At 41.7% G+C, this 12859-nt stretch overlaps 1 protein-coding gene across 1 annotated transcript in view; it reads left to right on the top strand.

The window, feature by feature from the left end:
* GPC6 (glypican 6) overlaps positions 1 to 12859 on the top strand; it is a 1157918-nt gene that overhangs the window by 25250 nt on the left and 1119809 nt on the right. The window lies entirely within an intron of this gene.

Here is a 12859-nt window from a genome sequence, read left to right as displayed (position 1 = left end):
GCAGATCCAGTCCCATACCAACAACGGAGACATTGGCTACTTGTCTTGTTCAATAACTTTAGCTCATTTGTTCCTATAGTTCTTATCAAACATCTAATTTAGTCTAATATTGATTATTATCTGTAATTTCTCAACCCATCCATATTCACTCATTTTTTAAAAACCCATTACTAATAGTTCTTATTTACAATCTGATAACATATTCACTTAAACTCTCTAAATTCCCATTTCTTTTCAGTATACAGTAAACTTCCAATAATCCGGCACCTTTAGGACCCAGGGGGTGCCGGATTATCAGATATGCCACACTATCAGAAGGGGGGGGGCTATGAGAGGTCTGGGGTGGGGTGGGGTGGGGGGATGCTACTGATAATCTGATCAGTTTCAGCAGCGTCTGAATCGGGGACGCCTGCAGCAGAGCAGCTGGAGTGCTGCCAGGTTGGTCCGGTAGCGCCGACCCTTGGCGCTGCGAGACCAACCTGTCAGCACCCCAGCTGCTCTTGGGGATGCCTGGGGCAGAGCAACTGGGGTGCTGATGGGTTGGTCCTGCAGCGCCGCTCCTCGGCGCTACTGGACCAACCCGGCAGCACCCCAGCTTCTCTGCCCCAGGTGTCCCCAAGTCAGCCGCTGCAGAAACTGATCAGCGGCTGACTCCAAAAAGCCAGAGGCAGAGCTGGGTTGGTCTGGTAGCACCAAACCTCGGCACTGAGGGGACCAACCCAGCAGCACTCCAGCTGCTCTGTCCCAGGTGTACCCAAGTCAGCTGCTGCTGAAACTGACCAGCAGCTGATTCCAGGAAGCTGGGGCAGAGCAGCTCTGTCTCGGGCTTCCTGGAGTCAGCCACTGGTCAATTTCAGCAGCGGCTGAATCCGGGACAGCTGGGGTGCTGCCGGGTTGGTCCCACAGCCCTGAGGGGCAGTGGTACTGGACCTACCCGGCAGCACTCCAGCTGTTCTGCCCCCTGCTTCCCGGATTCAGCGCTGGTCAGTTTTAGCAGCGGCTGCATCGGGGAAGCTGGGGGCAGAGCAGCTCCAATGGTCCGGCTGGCTGGAGCACTTCCGGGTTGCTGATGGTGCTGGACCATCAGGAGTGCCGGACTGTCAGATGCCGGACCATCGGAGTTTTACTGTACTTCCTGCCCACAGTCCCTTGTCATATCCTTGTCTTTCTTTAAAACAGCAACACTCAGCCTTTCTTCCTTTTTTCTCCCAACACCTCTGGTCTGACAATCATTTCTTTTTCTTTGTGCAAACTACCATTCTCTGCACGTACAATAATAGTGATGTCAGAAGGCTTGGAGAGAGGCTCTTGGCTTTATCAGCTAATGCTGCCTTCTCCCACTGACTCCTGAAGTGTCCTATGAAAATAAGACTGCCCTCAAAGAAGCCAGCAGACATCCATCTGCTGAAGCAAACTGAGGAAAAGCAAAGAGTTCCTTTTATTGAATTTGGTTTTTTTTTTCTTTTCCCACTGCAGAAGCCACACTAATTCAAACTAGCAGCAATGACATCCACTGTCCCATTGAGAAGAGCTCTCTGTTATAATTAACTGGTTAATCTGAAATAGTCAACATTTAATTCATCTAACATAACTGAAATTTTGTCCCTGTGATGTTATGACACAAGACATGAGAAATAATTCTTCTGCTGTACTCCATGCTAATTAGGCCTCAGCTGGAATATTGTGTCTATTTTTGGGTGCTACTATCAGGAAAACTGTGGACAATTTGGAGAAAGTCCAGAGAAGAGCAATGAAAATGATTAAAAGTCTGGAAAACATGACGTATGAGGGCAAATTGAAAAAAAATTGGGTTGATTACTTTGGAGAAGAGAAGACTGAAAGGAGACATAATAACACTTTTCAAGTACATAAAAGGTTGTTACAAGGAGGAGGGAGAAAAATTGTCCTCTTTACACTCTGAGGATAGAACAAGAAACCATGTCTAGTCTTAAATTGCAGCAAGGACAGAAAAAAATCCTATCAGGGTAAACTAAAAAAACAACAAATAGTCTGGTAGCACTTTAAAGACTAAGAAAACATGTAGATGGAATCATGAACTTTTGTGAGCACAGCCCACTTCTTCACATGTGCCCACAAAAGCTCATGATACCATCTACATGTTTTCTTAGTCTTTAAAGTGCTACCAGACTATTTTTGTTTCTTTAAGTTTATCCTGTACAGACTAACTCGGCTATCCCCTGAAGATTCTATCAGGGTAGTTAATCACTGGAATAAATTGTGGAATCTCTTTCACTGGAGATTTTAAAGAGAAGGTTAGACAAACATCTGTCAGGCATGGTCTAAGTAATACTTAGTTGGGGTTCTTGAGTGCAGGGGACTGGACTAGAAGTCCTCTTGAGATCTCTTCCAAGCCTATGATTCTATGGATGCTACAAGTTTCTAAAGAACATAGGACTTGCCCTACTGAATGAGGCACAAGGTCCATTTAGTGTAGTATTTGGTGCCTGAAAAGTGGCATGAAATGCCTCAGAAACACTAAGAACACTGCAGTAGGCAGATGTGAGGTAATCATGCTCACCAGAGGTCTCTAATACAGATTGGACCTCGCTCGTCCAGCACCCACCAGACCTGACTGGTCCCGAATGAGGGAACCAGGGGATGTCCCTCCCCTCATGTCCTATGCTGCCCGCTGCCCCTTAGCTAGGGTTCTAGTCTGGCACTGCTGCTGCCTCAGCCCCCTACAGCACCTGCCTGCTGCTGGCCCCACTGCTGCTGAGGCTGGTGTGCCATGGCCAGAGCTCCACAGCTGGGGCTGGAGCTCCGTGGCCAGGGCCAGAGCTCTCCAACTGCCACTGGGGCTGGACCTTCCAACTGCTGGGTCCAGAACAGAGCTGGAGCTCCCTAGCAGCCGCCCTGGCAGCTGGGCTGGAGCTCCCCAGGTGCTGGGGCTAGAACTCCTTGCAATGCCACCTATCCCCCAATGACACAGGGCTCCTGGCTGAGTTTCTGGTCCCCTCTACCATGCTCCTGCCCTACTGCCAGACCTCTTTGTTCCTGGGCTCTGTGGTCCAGGAACATCTATGGTCCTGCTGGACCACGGATGTTCCTGGGCCCAAAAGTTCCAATTTAGGGAGGAATAACCTGTAGTTTGAGATTAATTAATCCTGAAACTTGAGGTTTACAACTCTTTCAATATTTTTGTTTTCATTATCATGTCCTCTTCTTTTCTAAGGTGAATTGCTATCCTAGTAATCCCTTTTCAATCTCTATTCACATCAAAGATTTTCCATGGTCTTGATCATTTTCATCTCCACCCATAGCCCAGTACATATTATTTCCTTGATTTTAATGTATTTTATATTAATATTTTCCTCCCATATACCCAGTGAAAGAATATCTTGGTGTATAGAAAATCTTGAGGTCCAAGGATAGAAGAAAAAACAATGAGCTTTGAACAGAGAGGCTGTCTCAGCCTTTTCAGCTTCTCTCTGTATATGTGTGCTTAAGTGATACTTTTTTCTGGACGACAAGTAATTGCAAACCTTCTTTGACTTATTATCTCTAAGGACAGTTGAGGTGTCTACTGTCTCTTCTAATCATTAGTGATGACTCTGTGCTCCCTGAAGTGGGTTGTTGCTCCATTTCTTGGGTTTGTTTAATCTGCAGGGTTTTACCAGGCCTATATAATTTCCAGTTGCCAACTGTGTCAACCTCTGGGCTCTCTGATTGTCCTTCTCATTTTCCAGATCATACAAAAGCACTGTGTCTTGTGTCTATAGTTGCTTTGCTACATGGCCAAAGTACTGATCTTTCTTTCTTTTCAGAAGATTCCTGTTGAAACACAGGTGAGGTTTTTTTTCTTCCATTTGTGCACCTAGAGATACTAGCTTTCTGTTTTCTCCTTGGGAATAGTTCAGTAAGTGATTGTCCATAAGCAAGAAGAACTTCCTTGCAATCAAATTGATTATGGCAGGGTTTCTCTGTAGTCTCAATTGTCCACACTGAGAATTAGTACTTAGGAAGCCAAGTTGTACATAGTATCTTTATGACAAGCAGATTAGTTTCAAGATAAACCTTTTATTATGAAATAGCAAAAAAGGTAAGCAATTGTGAAATGAATAAGAAGTACAGAGATTTCCAAGAAATAGAACCAAAGATCCTGTATGAATAAATTGAAAATCTATGGAACAAAGTCAGAATTGATATATTCAACTTCTTGTTACAATAGTTTTTTTTTATCAAGTTACAAAAAGTAGTCACTCTAGACGCTACCATAACAGCAATTATTGTCAGCATCATTAAATTTAAATTTTCAATCCATTCAATTTCAAAAATAATCTTAACTGACAACGGACCATAGTTAAGGAATAGGGAATTCCAGGCCTTTGTCAAACTGTATGACTTTCGCCATGAGACATCAGTCCCAGATATCCTTGAGCCAATGGATTAGCTGAATGTGGAGAATCTATATTGAAAAATCTCCTCAAAAAAGCAGTAGATGCAACAGAAGGATCCATGTTTAGCACTGCTCAGCTATAGAGCTACTCTGTTTCAAGGTGTCATATAGAAGGTCACCCGCTGAATTGCTCTACAGCAGGTGTATAAATACCTGGTTACCAGATATGGGAGAAAAACAAAGGATGACTAAGGAATCTATAATAGCAAGGAAAAAGCTAGGAGATAAAATATTATAGTAAAGGAGTAAAACCTGTCCCTGCAACTAAACCCACTGCCAACTATGTCTGCATAGCTAGTCAAGCAACACCATCATAGGACCTAACCATATTTTTGGTAACCGGGTTTGGTTCTTTAAAGGATTTGAAACCATAGACAGAGGAATACTCCTTTTTAGTGTTAAACAAAGGTTTTTATTTTCTATTTACTTTATCATTATTTTTTCATTTAAATCAATTCACTATCTTTGATTCTTTTAAGACAGCGTAACATACAAATAAAAAGTAGAAAAACAATACAGTTAAAAAACAAGAAATAATAACTCCTCTTATAGCTATACCCTCCAGATTTACCTTTGAACAATTTGTGGAGTTATCAAATATATAATACTCACATTAAGACAGATAGACGCATTGTTTAGATTTAGAAGGTATTCTTTTCTTTATGTCTTTCCTTTTGGATTTTTTCGTTGCAACTTACGATCGGTGTTCCCCTTTCAGAGCTTATGTGCGGCAGCAAGGTTCAGTGCCTGGGAGGGACCACTTGGTTGATCAGACCTGGCTTTTTAGATTTGCAGCCCATCCACTCTTGGTCTGTCTGATCAACCTTATATACCCTTTTTAGGTATTTATCCACTCTCCTGACTTTGCTGATGTGTTTTTGTTGTTGTTGTCTCATTCTGCCCTTTCAAAACTTTCGTCTGCTCTATTTGGGGTGATCAGCACTTTGTTGCATATTGCAGTCTGTGTTACTTTACTTCCCTAAAAATGGGGTTTTTGTTGGTCATCCAATCAAATTTTGGTTTTTTAGCTTACGTCTCCTGTATCTCAACAATGCTGCCTTTCCTTTACACTTACAACTAAACTTGTGCTCATTTGACATATTCTAGGTAGGCACACATTTCCTTCACACATATCAGCAACATCATCGGGGTGTCATTTTGCCTTCACATCTACTAAGGTGATATATGCCATCATGTGCCAGCAATGTCCCTCTGCCATGTAAATTGGACAAACCAGACAGTCTCTATGCAACAGATTAAATGGATTCAAATCAGATATCAAGAATGGCAACATACAAAACCTGCCTCTATAAATTTCCACTCCATGCATCTGACAAAGTCAGTCTTTGCCCATGAAAGCTTATGCCTAAATACATCTGCTAATTTTTAAGGTGCCATAGGATTCCTCATTGTTCATGTAGTCTTTGGATTTTCAGTGACACACTTCTTGGAAGGGCAGCAGAAACAAAGAAGTCCAGGACAGTCTCAGGCTTCTGCTACACAGAATAGTGCAATGTTTGTACCTTATTAAATGCACAGTTCTGTTAATAAATAAGGTTTTTGTCGACACTAGTCTGCTCATCATAAAAATACCACAGTATAAATCTACAGTGGTCTAGCTTGCCATATGCTAACCTTATGGACCCTGCTATAATGCACTGAAAGTCTTCTGTTGTGGTTTGACATGCTCCCAAGAGACTACAGAACTTTTATGCATGGTTAGTAAGGTTCACATGCTGAGTTAATGCACAGCAGGCTAGTTCACTGCAGATTGACACCTTCACTTGTCTCCCACTAACTTACTGTATGGACAAGCCTTCAGATGCTTTTTAAAGGGTGTGTGGTTTTTTTCACCATGCCGAGTCTTTTCTTCACTTCCAAACATTCTTGAGAATTCTGTAGATCTGTCAAATGCTGAAATGCATAGAAATCTTCAAATTCCAGGAAAACCGTTTACTCCCTATTTTTTCTTTAAGGATCTGGTGGCATGTCTGTAGTCTCTAATGATTGTTTTTATTTCATTGTTTCATATCTGATGTATGTGGCTTAGTTGATGAGCAAGTTGATATTATCTCTGTTCATAATTGCTTCCCCCTCCATATTCTATAATAAGATGTAAGATAATACAATCCATTACTGTATTTCAGTCTGTCCACTTAGATATAGTACAAGTTAAATAGATAGTGTATTATGTAAGACTGTAGTATCCAGGAATTGTAAAAACTATTATTAACATTTATGCCTGAAAGTCAGTTATAATGCATATAATGTGAATATTTTTCAAATAACAGAAGAACCTATACCTCGTTGTGGAGTAAAATTTTCTAAAAGTTTTTGTGCTGTATGAACTAAGTCTTATGCAAAGATGAATTATTTTCTAACATAGTTAAAAAAACAAATATTTTTTCTCCAATCTTTCAAAAACAGTTCAACAACATTCAAAAATTTCATCCCAAAATTTTCAAGCAGTTATGAACTGAAAAATATAACTCCAGCTGGCAGAACTGAACCTGGGACCTCTGAAGCTTAGTGCATGAGCCTCTGTTGCTTGAGCTAAAAGACAACTAGCTTTTAGCAAAGGGCACAGCTAAACTACAAAGATTTTTTGAAAGAGGATATGCAGATTCCCATGGATTTTTCAAAAATGAAAGTAATCTGTACGCGTTTTTTTTGGAAAAAAAACTTTTTTGAAAAAATTGCGTAAACCTCCTTTTTTTTTAAGGAAGAGCGTTTTGTTTTTTTTAGGGTTTTTTTTTTTTTCAGAAAAAACCCCCGCGTCCTGACTACTTTTATTTTTGAAAGATCCTCTTTCGAAAATGCGTTCAGAAGAAGATATGCAAATTACCATGGAATTTGCATATCCTCTTTTGAAAAATCTTTGTAGTTTAGACGTAGCCTAAGGCTGTAGAGCAGGCTTATTCTTTCTCTCTAAAGTAGGCTAACCCAGAAGGTGTGTGGGTTACAAAAGATTTGTGTATAATGCAATTCCTGACATACTGAAACCTTGTCCAGCGTGGGAAACACTGGGCACCCATTATAATATTATATGTTGACAATGTGCATATCTATGAATAAAAATATTTAGCTGAATTAGTTGAAAACATATGATCTGTTGTGAAGTTCTCTTGAGAAGTGACGTACAGATTATACTGTGAGAAATACATGTAATAATAGCTTACACTAAACCAGATTCTAATAACCTTGCTCCCTTCAAGTTTCACCTTACTCCACAAGATGTCACGTTGGCTGCAGTGGGACAAATGTGGTTAACGATACTGTTCCGTATGAAAGGAGGTATTAAAATACATCCCAGGGTGACTAGGACTTAGAAAGAGAATTTGAAGTTAACATTGTGAGAACTGAATACTAATGCTTGTAGACAATTGTAAATATTAATAACTAGGACAAAATATAGGAAGATACAGTCTACAGATGATAAGTGTATAGGCTTCAGTGAGAGACAGCATCTATGAAAATCACATGTAACAAGGGGATTCATTGCCAATGCTCATGTCATTCAGTGTATGAATTACCATAGACATATATGGTACAACAAGTGAAGATACACAATTTCAGCTTTGAAATCATTTGCAAGTTGCATGTTTTCTGAGAGGGGAAAAGCTCTAAACTGATTGTCAGCCAAGACGGATATAACTTAATTTATACCATATAAAATTTAATAGTTTGGGAGAGAGAATAACTAGTAAACAAGGACAAAGTAGTACCAGTTATTAGAATGTGATAAATTAATAGCTGAGTGCAAGATTAAATTATTAATGTAGTTAAAGCCTGATGATTACATATAAAAAAGGAGGACAAAATATGTTCTGTACCAAAAATAAAACTATTTTGATCGTATCCTAGTTTCTGTTTATGCATCACATATGTTTTCTTAAACAAGGCCAAAAACTGGATTCAAGAAAGGCTTAAGCCTTCAAGTTGTTCTGTGTAACTGGTCCCTTTGACTTCACCGAGGCTGCATGTAGGTGCAAGCCGAACGACTTGAAGGATGGAGCCTACCAAACTAAGACTCATTACCCTTCCATTTCCAACCCATCTCCCAGGTCTCCATGTTCTCCACTTACCGTGGGCTTTGCTTTCCTGTCCCCATCGAACCTAGTTTAAAGCCCTCCTCAGTAGGTTAGCCAGTCTGTGTCCAAATAGGGACTTCCCCCTCCTCGAAAGGTGAACGCCATCTCTGCCTAGCAGTCCTTCCTGGAATAGCATCCCGTGGTTGAGGAAGCCAAATACCATGCCCCCCCACCCAGACCCCCACAAGTACCCTGCCCAGAGCCCCACCTGCCTCCTATTCAGGGCCCCACTAGGACCCTGCTCCTGCCCCCTACCTCCTGGCCAGACACCTACCCCCAGCTTGCTCCTGCAGCCTATTTTCCACCCACATTCTTCACCCCATCCCTATCTCACTGACTGGAAGCCCTGTCCCGCATACCTCAGAGTGTAGAGGGGCCCACAAATTCCACTAACCCTCAAACCCCAGAAGAATTAATCTGGCCTGAGGCCTTGAACCTCAGTCCTACCTACCCTCCCCCCATTGGGCTGGCGTGCCAGGGTCAGTAAGTGTCTCAGTTGGGGCCACATCAGTTGAGTTTGGGGGGGTTAGGAGGGTTGGGGGGGATTGCATCTCACTTGTGCGTTCCCTTATATATTTTTTTGTGGGTCAGTGACCCCTGACCCAAAACAGGTTCCCTGTTCTTCCCATAAATAAAGACAATGCTGAAACATTTGTTCTGGACATATTTTATTTAAAAATGAAGCCTAGCTCACAAAGCCCCAATTGGGGCCAACCCTCCATCTGGCCACACCATCATGACACCCCTGCATACCCACTCACACCTCAGTCCTGAGCCTATCATACACTGGAACACCCTGTCCTGAGCCTCCCACATCCCCAGTCTTCTGCCACAACACTACTGCACAATCCACACACTGCAATTTGTGTCCATCATATTCCCAACCCCCCTGCCCTGAGCTCCTCATACACTCCAACCTGAACTCCTGCACCTTCACATCCCCAAGCCTGTGGTTTGCTCAGCACCTCAACACTCCACCTGACCCCAACACTCTCCAGTCTGGAGCCCCCTCCCTGAGCCAAAAGCCTCTTCTCCACCTCTTCCTGCACTCAAATTCCCTCCCAGAGCTTGCACCTGTCACCCCTTCCGACCCAAATCCCTCATTCCCACCCCAGAGCCTACACATCCTGTTTCAACTCAGTGAGAGTGAGTAAGGGCTGGGGACAGCAAATGATGGAGAGGAGGGAAATAGAGAGGGCAGGGCCTCTAGAAAGGGGTGGGATGTTGGGGCTTGCCCTGACATTTAAAAAGTGATTTTGGGTGTAAAAAGATTGGAGACACTACCACAGTAAAAAAAAGTTTTAATTTTCAAATTTCATACCCTGAAATGCAAATATATATATATATCCTTTCAACATGTAGGGGTACCAGTTCGGGGATGCCAAAGAACCATGTAGAAGGCAATGGAACTTTTTTAAACTTTCTAGTACTCTTGCAGGAGTGTTTGGGACTGTTCTAGCATGGGAGTAGGTAGCCAGTCTTGTGCAGTTACTGATGGTGGGGTATATATAAGGCTGCACGCGTCTGTATGTAATAGCAGTAGTAAATAAACTTTTTCAATAACTTATCAAAGTAACTTGCGTCCATTAAATGTATTCTAATCAGGAAAAATATTTTTATTAATATATTATGGCTGCGATTAAGAAAAGGAAGTATAGGACACTTCCAATAATCCGGCACCTTTGGGACCTAGTTGGTGCCACATTATCAGATATGCCAGAGTACCAGGAGGTACTATAAGGGGGCAAACTCCCAACACAATCCCTCCCCACCTTATGCTTGGGTCCTGGAGCTGCTGGTACAGCCTCACGTCTCCCTCCTGGCTCTGGGGCACGTGCGCTGAGTGGCCGGCTTCTCAATGAGCTGGCCGGGATGCCATGTGCAGCCCAATCTCTCTCTGCTTCCCTTCCCCAGAGCCAAACACTTCCCCTCAATTTGTTTCTGCTATTTCTTATGTTAAATTACATTTTTATTACATTTTTGTGCCAAGAAAAACTATTTGTGCATATTTTTAATTTTAAATAATTTTTATACCAAGTTTTTGTGTTTATTTTTAATTTTAAATTACAAATTGATTTTTTTGTTAAAAGGGAGGTTGGATGATGGTAAAATGAGGAGTGTGGGCGTGATGCCAAAAAGTTTGGGAATCACTGCTGTATGCCATCTGATCACTCCATCTCCCCCCACCACACAATATTTTGGAATTAAAAACAGTATAGAGAAGGGCTGTGAAAATGATTAGGGATAATAGAAGGAAAGGTTTAAATTACTAGGATTTTTCAGCTTGGAAAATAGATGACTAAGTGGAAATAAGAACTAGATAAAATTCCTGGAGAATAGATGTATCAATTGCTATTAGACAGGATAGGCAGGGATGCAACACCATGCTATGGGTGTCCCTGGATCACTGGATCATTGCCTGATCTGTTCATTCCCTTTCTCTCTGAAACACCTGTGACTGGTCACTGTTGAAAGACAGGATACTGGTCTAGATGTCCCATTGATCTGATCCAGAATGGCCATAATTATGTAAAAATTAATTATAATAAAATGCATAGTACTGAAACTTCCCAAGATAGTGACTTCTCAAGATGGCAACAATATGAGATAATGATCTTGGGGCAAATAAAGAATTTTTAAAATCGAAGTCTAGTAGAAAATGTCTGATTAAGCATAAGATGCTTGTCTTTACTTTCAAGGATCCTCACTACCAATCCCTACCCTACCTATCATTCAATCCTGAATGGTTGATTCCTATCTCTGATTGTCCCATGACTCTGACCTCCACCATCCACTTGTTGAATTTTCAAACAAGCATTTTGTGCTCTCTTCTGTGCTGCCTTTCAATCTTGAACAGAGCTCATCACACACATCCATAAAGGTATCTCATTATCTCTCTCTCTATATAAAGTTTTTTTCCCCCTGTGGGACAACAGAGTGACATCATCATGTCACAGTGTCCACAGGCTGGAGGAGAAGGCATGGGCAGGTAAAGCCCAGCTCTCAGCCCCCTGCTTCATTCCTGGAGCCAAGCCCTAACCACTTCCAGCCTGGTCATCTCCAGTGGCCACGTGTAGGGCCAGGGCTGGGGTGCTGTGGCCTTGAACCAGTTTTCCCCAGTTACTGGGGGCAGAGCCAAGCCTGGCGTGCCTTGGCCCAGCCCTTCCCAGCTGCCAGGAGCAGAGCCAGGCCTAGCGTGGCCTCAGCCAGGCAACGGGAGGAGAGATTAGGGTTAGAGGCCGGGTTGGGGCCTGGGCCGGGGCCGGGACCAGTGCAGGTGCAGTCATGGTCGGGAAGAGGGAGAAAAAGGGTCTGGGGTGGCATGGCTGGGAGTGGGGGAGAAGTACTTTTGCACTGGGTTTTTATATTAGCATTTAAAGAAATCCTTTATATGCCGGTGTTTGTGACCAGAAATTGAATTAGTGTATAGTTACTAACCTTTATTTTCTTCAAGGAGGATTTATTCTGCAGCAAACTGTTTCCTTGCCCTACAGATGCACAGCATGAGGCCAAAAAGCAGCTTATATTTCTTTACTAAATGCAAATAGAAAATAGAGAGTAGCTGCACCTTTGCCATGTACATCGTGTAGCATGCTCACAAAAACATTAGTTTATTTTTAATATAGGAATAAAATATGCAGGTATCATTTTGTTCTATGCATTTTAGCACGCAGCAGTTTCCATGTTTTATTGGTGAAATTTATATGTACTATGATGAGAGGCTCAATTCTTATTTTACAGAATTTCACATGAATATGTTTTACTGTTCTTTCTTCTGACTTTGCACTCCTACTCTGAATTATTCACTGATTATATAAAGTAGCTGTTCATGAATCAAAATTTTCCAAAAATGTAAGTTTTGGCCTGTTTCTGATCCTTAAAAATGGATGTATTCTATCCATTCAGAAATCACAGCTTTTGGTAAAAAAAATTGCACTATTTAAAAAAATTGTGTAATTTAGTGCATTTTCCATGAAAATGAAGCCATCTGCAGAGTTAATAAAATATGTTTATTAATAAACAAACAAGCTTCCAAAGCTTTTGTTTTTTTAATTAATTTTGTGTTTAGTTATGAATATTTTGATCACCTCTACTTCTAACCACCTGGTTGCAAAGGATATTGGCAGGGTCCCCTATCCTCCTCTGCTCCTAACATAAACGAGTAATACTGATTAATGCCATTATTTAATCATGGCAGCTTTGTGAAACTCTCATTGCCCATTCACGTGATTTTTACCATGTTCTATGATTTTTTTCTATCACAGTAAAGGATAGGTGAGCAATACTTTTTCCCTGGACTAGTTCGTTTTCATGTCACATTTGGAAGATGTAACTTTACCATAATCTTGTA

The sequence above is a fragment of the Pelodiscus sinensis genome, chromosome 1 (assembly GCF_052426305.1).
Source record: "Pelodiscus sinensis isolate ZL-2025 chromosome 1, ASM5242630v1, whole genome shotgun sequence".
NCBI lineage: Eukaryota > Metazoa > Chordata > Testudines > Trionychidae > Pelodiscus > Pelodiscus sinensis.
The sequence above is the reverse complement of the archived record's forward strand: the minus strand, read 5'-3'. Positions and strand labels throughout refer to the sequence as shown.